Source organism: Ostrea edulis, chromosome 9 (genome assembly GCF_947568905.1).
Source record: "Ostrea edulis chromosome 9, xbOstEdul1.1, whole genome shotgun sequence".
Lineage (NCBI taxonomy): Eukaryota > Metazoa > Mollusca > Bivalvia > Ostreida > Ostreidae > Ostrea > Ostrea edulis.
Window position 1 is genome coordinate 39527895 of NC_079172.1, and position 10108 is coordinate 39538002.

Genomic DNA, 10108 nt, shown 5'->3' on the forward strand with positions numbered 1-10108 from the left:
AAACAGTATTTTACCACTTAAAAAACATTCTGACAAGAATTTTGGCGCTGAATTCCTTCAAGACAGGCCTGCCCTTACTAATGTTTTTAAAATATTTTGATAGGTTACATCCTTAAATAAGTATTTTACGAACACCTCTGCCTTGGGGTAGAAATTCACGAGAAACCGACAACATTTTTGTTTTTCAAAACCTTGTTCATATTTACACGGATATTCCTTGTGTTTAGAATAGATCAGTCAGCTACACCGCTGTCACTGTATGCAGAGGTTCTTTTTTTCATGATTCGAATCCATCTCCGAGGAATACCTCTTTCTTTAAATTTCGCCCTCTAAAACGCAACACTTTTTCTGTGTATATTTTCCTTCAATAATTTAGTTAAGATGCATGTTCATTCTTCATCTAAAAGGCATTTATGTGAAACAAATTCCATATACACAAATTTAAAGCAATTAAGTGGAACTACATGTATACTGAGCAATAATAAAGGTATGGGTATATACATATGTATGTCTAATATTTTCCACTTAAATTTGACTAAAAGTTTGAAAGACAAAATGTCTTATATAACAGACTATACACCTGTACATGTAGCTACAGTTTATCACCCAATGATATGTTAGAAATGGATTTTTAAATTTCATGCACACAAGTCATAAGCTTCGAAAAATGTGATGCATAGCACTCAGGTGACCGTTACCGCCCATGGGTCTCTGGTTTAGTGAGCTTTTAGTTTTAGTGTATCTTGTGTCAAGGATATACAGTGCCTCACATAAACAAGAAAAAGAGTCTTGAAGTGTATCGATCTCCCTTCAACACACCTACACACTATTAATGCAGAATGTAAATGTAGCTGATTAACTCACGAGTGTGTTTGGAGACAATTGGCTGGATGAGGAGTAGTAAAACCTGAAAACATAAGAACATTTCGTTATTTTAATGATTCCATATCTGATTTGTAAAGATACTTTAAGTAGTAAAATGCGTTTCGTCATTTACCTGATAATGAGAAATAAATAAACTGAAAATCGGTATCTTGCTTTCCAAGACTCTATATAAATATCAATGTCAATTTAGCGACTTTAAATGTCATTATCAAGACAACAAATTTAGACCTATGAAGGTAACAAACATAATGCAGTGCTCCATGAAAAGCTGAAGATAACGAACAGTGATCAATCTCATAAGGACCACGAAATTAAGAATGAGAAAAGAAATTAAAACCAAGATTGGGCAAACAAAGTAAAACCAGGGCCAACACGTACCCATGGAAACGCCATGCACGGGATCAAGTGCTTAATCAATATATGAAGAACGCCCTAACAATTTGTATAAAACATACATGTATTAGACAAGGACAGGTTAGATTATTATAACGCCCAATGAATTGGCAAAACGCAGAAACACTGTTAACACTCCTTTAACATCAAATGAATTCGAAGTAGCCCGCCTCGATTTAAGAATTGATCATATACATAACATGCTCTAGCGAATAGAATGATTTCGGATGAACACCATGTCTAGGTTTTTAATGGAATATTGCCTATAGACGATTATGTTAGATATTGATATAAGACGATGAAGACTGACATCACCCCGTTTGTTGTGTTGTTAGTTTACCGTCTTTGTTCAGCAATATGCCCATTCATGAAACCGATGTAAAGTGTTGTGTTGTCTCTTATTTCAAGTTCACTGAAATATATCGAATCGTCAGATGAATGAAAATTATTATTGTTAATAGATAAAACGCCGTTGATGTGTTCAGATGTCGACTTGAAGGTCATAACAGGGCACGCACTGCGTCGCAATGAGTGTTCGTTATCGTGACATCATCTACAGCGACACGGGACCTTTAAAGTATCGCCTGAAATACCAAACTCTCCCTTCTAAATGCCGAACAGTTCATGGAGGAAGACTATCTTTACCTTTTAGGTCGGATGCGGTTAAGGAGTAAGCAAAACTCGAACTCGTGGCATTCCGGTCAGATGCGAACGTTTTCGCTTGAGCCACCGCGACTGATATCAAGTTTATATCCAAACAACTCACAACTCGTACGCACGGTTGACTGTCATGCATAAAGGATTTGTTGTTTATGTAAGATTTATGTTATTGGAGTAAATACAAGAAAATATATCAATTACAAATTGCGAGCAAGATAGAACGCCAAGTCGACGAATTTATCTGGATCTGTAGGGGCATTTTTAAAAGTCAGAGAACCTTAAGACTTTATTTGTGCTAACTTGAGATACCAAGAATTTATTCAGCTTTAAACAATATAATACATATTCACCTGTAAAACGACTCGTTATTAACCTCTGCTATTTAAAATAGGCCAAATCTTTGTCCTTTTTTATCAACGCAACATCTTTAATCAGTCCTAGCAGTGCACGGGTTCATGTTATCCGTTACCTTTTAACATCCCCTGTTTGCAATTGATCGCAATAACATACAATAAGACATAATTAAATCATATTAAAGACAATCATTCTAAGCATACTTCAAAGCATTTTAACATACTCCTAAAACGTTTCAAACATTCCAAGAGTCATATACTCCAAGCATGCTATAAAATATTAGTATATGTTCACTAGTATTTTCGCACGCTGTGATTCAAATAGTTTTATTTTAAAAAAAGCTGCTGTCATCAACAAACGTTTCATACTCTTTTTTTTATATAGTTAAAGACCATTTATATGGAAGATGGTCGTCTAAGTTTTTGAACTTTTACCTAATCCTTTTGATGTTTTGTCAATAAAATATGTTCCAATTCAATTCATCGAACATTTAGATACGATTTGCTACAAAATACATGTATGCATTTTTTCTGAATTCGCTGAATTGTATACTAGTACTATTTTATTGATGTTGGAAGTGAACTATCAGTTATTGTTCACAAAAAAAAAAACAACAAACGTTGGCATGCAATTCTGATTTGATATATGTGCTGAATTACATTTTTTCTGATGATAGCTGTAGTAATTTATTGACGGGTATGGTGCAGTGCGTCTGTCTGGCAGCATCTTGTAAAACAGTGCAGTACGACAGTCAGGCCAGAATAATAAAATGCTCCCAATGATTAGGGCTGGTAAGAATATACCTTTTGTTAAAACAAGATAGTATCGCTGAGAGAAAAAAGACTATAATTCGTTTTAGAACATATTCAAGATGCACCAATCATAGGCTGCGAATACTTTCTTTTGCATCGTATGAATATAAGTTCCTAGCTTAAAAACTATAACAGAAGGTAAATAGACAAACCATATGTAAATTATTTTCCCAGAAGCTACTGTTGCACAGCCTGTATTTTTTCAAAAATTAGGAAACTGTTAAGAAGCAAATTCATTCCAAATGTTTTACAAAGGCCTTAGCTTGAAAACTGTGAAAGGAGGAAGACGTACAAACCATGTATTTATAACATTTCCTCAAACGTGATTAAGTTCAACAACCTGTAATTTGTGAAATATTGCAGAAAATAAAAATTCTTGCCATATGCACATTTGCAGTACCCATACCAACACTCTGTAAAATAAATAAGGACCTCATTTGAAAACTGAGGGTGGGGGGATTCGACGAACAAATCAGGTACCATCCATGTAATATTTAATCAACAGTGAATAAACTTAACAACCTGTAATGTTTTGTAAAAATGAAAGAAAATCAAACTCCTTCCCACATGCACATCTTCAGTACCCAAACAAACACTCTAAATTAGAAAGGTCCTCGTTTGAAAACTGTGGGAGGAGTTAGATGGACAAATCATGTACCCTCCATATAACATTAAACTTCATAGGAGGAAAACTCTTGCAAGGGAGGTCGAAATGGATCAACATTGAAACATGATCTATTGAGACCCACAAAGAAGCTACACAGCAAATATCAGCTTGATACGTGACAGAGAAAATCCTGAACGGACGGACGGACATACAGACATCGCTGTATCAATATATGTCCTGTCAAGTCTCAGCTTGATATGTGACAGAGAAAATCCTGAACGGACGGACGGACATACAGACACCGCTGTATCAATATATCTCCTGTCAAAAGACGGGATTGTAATAACATCGATGATTTTATAATGTTTAAACGTTTTTAATGAATTAATTGATTTTGATATATTATATGGTCAAAAGTTTTGCTTATTTTTCCTGTTTGGTATCATGCCGTCCAATTCTTATGGGTAAAATTGTACTTAAATGTGTCTACAATAAAATTTTACACCTGTGGGAAAAACCCGCTATGTGGTGAAAAAGTGGCAATAACGAATACATTTTATGGCTAAAATTGCATATAAATTTGTCTGCAATGAAATTTCCATCCGCGGAAAAACGTTATACGGTGAAAAGGTGAAGATAACGAACAGTTATTAACCGGTATGAAACACGTCAGACAACATTCAGCGTACTGACAGGTTGTATATATAAATTAGATCTGCATTATACGCAGTAAATGAGCCTCTTGTATGACAACATATAACTTCATTGTTATTTCGGATTTCAAACATTTCGGTTGAGCATCACAGAAGAGACATTATTTGTCGAAATGCGCATCTGGTGCATCAAAATTGGTACCGTATAAGTTTTACATATAGAAAAAAGTATAACTTACTACGGTGGTTTTTACTGGATACCAAGCCATGCTACTTCAATACTTTAAAGATTTGTTAGTTGGTTTGATTATCACACGTGCGGTCCCCTCAAGCACATCCCCTCGAACATCGAATAAAAATATCAAATTGATAACCTTACGTGTGATTATACGTACCCCGCTTTATCTTTGAAGGTAACTGTTACAACATTCGTGCGCACATATAATACATACAAAAGAAGTGACTACAGTCCAGTTTTCATTCCATACACTGATATAATGATTTGTTGAATTGAACGTCGTGTTATATATGACGTTATCATTTCGTTTGATGATGTATTAATTTAAACACGCTTTATCGGTCACCTGAATATTAATTAAAAGTATCACTAGCCTCAAGGGCTATGGAATCTAGAAACAATTTCCTGTTCTGCATATATCTAAGCTAAATTCTAATATTCCATGGGCACGAATTGTGCTCCTTTGTTAGGTGGCCTGTTTTTATATTCTTATGAAGCAGAGTTAATTTAGAAACTTCTACACGAGAAGAAACAATCTCTTGCTGTGGATTCACCTCGACATCTATGTATATCGTCGACGTTTTATCTATTAACAATAAATAATTTTCATTCATCTGTCGATTCGATATATCGCTGTGAACTCGAAATAAAAGACACCACAGAGTCCCCCACATTTGCTTCGTACTTGGATGTTTTATTGTTCAAAGTTAAATGCTAGCGGCAAACTAACAACTCCGTTTTATGACAAGGGGAATTATTTCAGGTTTTGTATCGTCAACTTCTCAAGGTGATGTAGCAATGTTCCACTATCACTTGCATATGGTTGGAATCTTCGCATTATGGCTAGTTGTTAAGTTAAGTACAGAATATGTAATATATATATTTACACACGGGTAAACACGTTATCGGCTATTCGGTTGTTATCGGACATTCGGTTGAAAGTGGTTTCTGACTAGTAAGTTTATTTGCTGAAAATCATTGTGATTGGCGTTCTGTTAGGGCATGACAACTGGTTTGTGTTGAACCGTAAATATTAAAATTCAAGAAACATAAACTGAATCAGATGTATTTCATAGTGTTGATGTAGAAGAAAGGAAATTTACAAGTGTAGAATTTACTAATTTTGTTTGGTATTTTGGTCACAATTTTTATTGCATGTAAATTTAAAAAACATTCCTGTTCTGAATATATAATTTAAATTCTAATGATCAGCAACAGTATAAAACAAGACATGTTCTTAAAACTTCACTGCCCTCAAAAGTGCATACACTGATGAAAGGCTTTACATAATATATTACATGTAGGTGTATTAACATTAAAACATATGACTAATTTGGACACATCTTAAAGTCAAACACCCTGGGTTGTGAAATTCACCATTTTTCTGTACATCCTTTTCTCGTATTCCTAAGTATGCGTTTAGCTTTTATACAGTGTCAGCAAACTTAAACATAAATATCATATACTAAGTTTGGCCCCACCCTGGGGTCAAAACCCCATCCCCGGTAATCATAAAATTTACGATTTTGGTAAAGGTCAACCTGGTCTTTCTAAATATCCATTTAATTTCAATTTAGTATCAATAACACTAATTTAAAAGAAGATGTATTTAAATGTTTTACACATAAACACTATATAGTAAGTCTGGCCGCGCCCTGGGGGTCAGAACGCCTACTCCCGGGGATCATGAAATTTACATTTTTTGGTAGAGGTCTTCCTGCTCTACATCACTATGCATTTAGTTTTTCTTAAACATGTGCGATTCTAGAGAAGATTTTTGAAAATTGGTGAATTTTGGGCAGCTTTTGTCCTGCCTCTAAGGCCCCAAGGTGCAGGCGTACTGAAATTTACAATTCATGCCTCCCTTGTTCCATAGATGCTCCATACCAAATTTGAAAAGAATTGGAATAGTAGTTATCAAGAAGAATTTAAAACTTTCTATTGTTCACACATTTAATAACTGGCCATTTTGGCCCCACCCTGATACCAAAACCCCTGGGATCATCAAATTTACAAAATTGGTAAAGGACTACCTGCTCTTTTTAAATATCCATTTAGTTTCAATTTAGTATCAATAACACTGAAAAAGATGTAATTTATTTGTTTTACACTTAAATATATAGTAAGTTTGCCCTGCCCTGGGGTCAGAACCCTTACCCCGGAGATCATGAAATTTACAATTTTGGTAGAGGCCTTCCTGCTCTATATCACTATGCATTTTATTTAGTTTTATCAAGATTGGATATTTTTGTAGCAAGCTATCTGCATAATTTGGATTTTCACTGATTTTTTAAAATAATCGTTTGAGAGCACTATGATTTATTAATCGTATGTCTCCAAGAATAGTCCTGCTGCTGCTGTCATGATTTTCATGAAATATTTTAGTTGTATTGTTGGGATTTACGTACATTTCTGACGTCAAGCGCACCGTAGGAACACATGATAGTGTAATAATTAGAATTTATGTTATGAGTGATATCCACTGGATAAAGGAGTAGGATAAAAAAAATTGTATTATTTCCAAAATGTTAAAAACAAGAGGCTTACAGGCCTTATCGGTCACCTAAGTACTAGTTAAAAGTATCGCTAGTCCTTAGGGCTATGACATCTAGAAACAATTTCCGGTACTGCATATCTAAGCTAAATTCTAATATTCAGCAACAGTATAAAACTAGACATGTTCTTAAAACACAAGTGCTCTCGAAAATATCCTTACTGATAAAAGACTTTACATTTTATCTTAACACTACATGACTAGTTTGAACCCACTCTAGAACCTGGTATTTCGGAATTAACTTCCACTGCCAAATTTCCTTTTTAAAACCATTTCTTTATACTGCCAACATGTTTAATTGAATTGATTAAGATATGCTTTTCCCGTCGGAATCCGGGTTGGAAAAGGTGTTTTGTGTTGTCTGTACGTAAATTAATGTATCTTCACACCTGAATCGTAGATAAGGTATATTTTGTCTGAAAGGTCATTTGAGGTCACTCAAGGTCATGAAAATGGTTCAGTCGAAATCCAAGACTTATTCAGTTTAAACACCTAATTAAAAGTAATATATTCTGATTATAGTGGGATATTTTGATTATCTACTTTGACTATGTCAATTCACACACTTGTGAGAAAAGATATTAGTCCTCTTTTAAAAGTAAAAGGTCAAATCCTAGGTCGCTAAAGCTTCATGTCGTACTATTTTATATCCGTTTTTTAGAAACTTGGTAATATTCTAATTGTATGTATTTAGGTTTCTTAACATGTACACCTCTATCCCGTGGGGATCCGGGTTAGAATAGGTCCTCAGTACCCCTTGCTTGTCGTAAGAGGCGACTTGGATGAGACCGCAAAAACCGAGGCCCCGTGTCAATGACGTGAAGACTATTAAATCGACATAGTGGCATATGTTAAGTGCCTATTCTAATATACCGTACATCAGGTTTAATTCCTCGTGTATCCAATTTCCACTTTGTTTGCGATGATTTTCGAATCGTGGAAGACAAATAATCATAGATTTGATACAAAGTTTTGTTTTTATAATATAGTTATCTTTCTTTGCTTGTATAGTATACAGGTAGTTATAGTACAAGGTGTGTTCTGTGTGCTTTGTTTCCCTCCTACATAAAGAAAACCTCGGTCGTGAATAGTAGGACAATGTTTCTAGGTGTCTATTCTTAGATACATCACTCTAAGTAATAAGAATATATCCAAAACTGACGAATATAAAGAAGTCACCCCTTAAGTTGAGAAAGAACTTGAACAAGGCCAATCAACACAAAAACGACTGGGAAATTATGGGACGTACATGTATTCTCCTAAAGAACGGAATGAAATTGATAAATATGCAGCGGAGAACAGCCCAAATGCAGCTGCCAAAATGCATGCCTTTGTTAGAAAGGAAAAGGAATGAAAGTAGTTAGAAGTTTCAAAACAGACTATTTGAACCAAGAAAGGAGAAGATAACGATCAGTGATCAATCTCTTTAACCCCAACACCGATTACAAAACAAAAGTTAGGCAACACGGATCCCTGGACATACCAGAGGTGGGATCAGGTGCCTGGGAGGAGTAAACATCCCCTTTCGACCGGTCACACCCGTCGTGAGCCTAATGTCTTCATCAGGTAAAAGAAGTAATTCGTAGTCAAAATCAGTGTACCATGAACAGCCTAACAATCGGTATGAAACACGTCAAGCACCATTTGACCCAATGTTATGTAAAACTGGGAAAGATATTACTAAAGAAGGAGAGGGTACAGGACATGTCTTATTTAAGTGTTTTATTGTATGAAAAATACTAAGGATCGTGATTTTACTAACCTAGGCATCTGATCCCATCTCTGGTGTGTCCACGGGTTTGTGTTTGCCCAACTCTTTATTTTATATTCCTTGTAAGAGTTATAACGAAATTATTTTGTTTAGAACAATCGGTTTATTTCTATTAACATATATATAGTTGGTCTTATAAGACTACGAAAGACAAAAGTATAATTCAAATGTCAAGCAACCATTTCAGTAATGGATGTTTGAGAAGATTAGAATAATTGATCGAACACTTCTAAAGTTTTGAAACAAAAATTATTTGTCTTCTCGGCAGTATCCATATTTCATATTATTAAAGAAAGCTTCAGAACTTGGTAAACATATTCATTTATTCCTTCAGATGCAAAATTAAGAGGGGTTATTCAAGCAAGGATCAAATAAACTTGATGTAAAGTCGATAATCATTAAATCGCACTAAAACCATAGGCTGTGGTTTTTATGTTCATCATATAACCATCGGATTAATACCTTATTTACCCGTTATAACTACAAAATTTGTTTAAGGTGGCTCATTACTCAACACAGTTATGGCTCATTTAAAAGTATATGTGCTGTATTAAACAGAATGATGTTAAAAACCAGACCAACATTCTGCCAGAATTATAAACTATGAAAAATAAAACGAGTTGACAATTTTGACAAGATATAGGGCTCTCGGCGGGTGTGACCGGTCGACAAGTCACCTGATCCCACCTCTGGTATAGCCAGGGTCCGTGTTTGCACCACTATACATTTTGTATTGCTCATAGATATACACTGTACATGTACATGTAGGAGTTATAATACGGATCATTGTTTGTTATATTCACCTTTCATACGGGTATTAAAGGAAGACCGGTCTACTTAATATAAGGTTGGTTGGTTAGTATATTGTTAAACGTCCATCTCGAGAATACTTCACTCATATGGAGACGTCTTCACTAAAACGTTTCGAAAGCATAGAAAACCCGATGTTTGTAAAGGAGAAAACGTAGAGTAGCCCGATTATGTATGCCACTTCGATTGATTGTACATTGTTAAACGTTGCTCTCGAGAATATTTCACTCATATGGAGACGTCATCAATGCCGGTGAAGGGCTGCAAAATTTAGCCCTATGCTCGACGCCAATGGTCATTGAGCAGGGACGGATCTTTATCGTGCCAAACCTGCTGTGACACGGGGCCTCGGATTTTGCAGTCTCATCCGA

General features: G+C 35.2%; 1 long non-coding RNA gene across 1 annotated transcript in view; it reads right to left on the minus strand.

The window, feature by feature from the left end:
• LOC130050136 (uncharacterized) overlaps window positions 1-4691 on the minus strand; it is a 5638-nt gene extending 947 nt beyond the window's left edge. Inside the window, exons 1-2 of the long non-coding RNA XR_008798553.1 lie at window positions 4604-4691; window positions 865-907 (exon numbers count right to left, since the gene is read on the minus strand). This is a non-coding gene — a long non-coding RNA (uncharacterized LOC130050136). The remainder of the gene's footprint in view (window positions 1-864; window positions 908-4603) is intronic.
• Between the last annotated feature and the right edge of the window lie 5417 nt (window positions 4692-10108).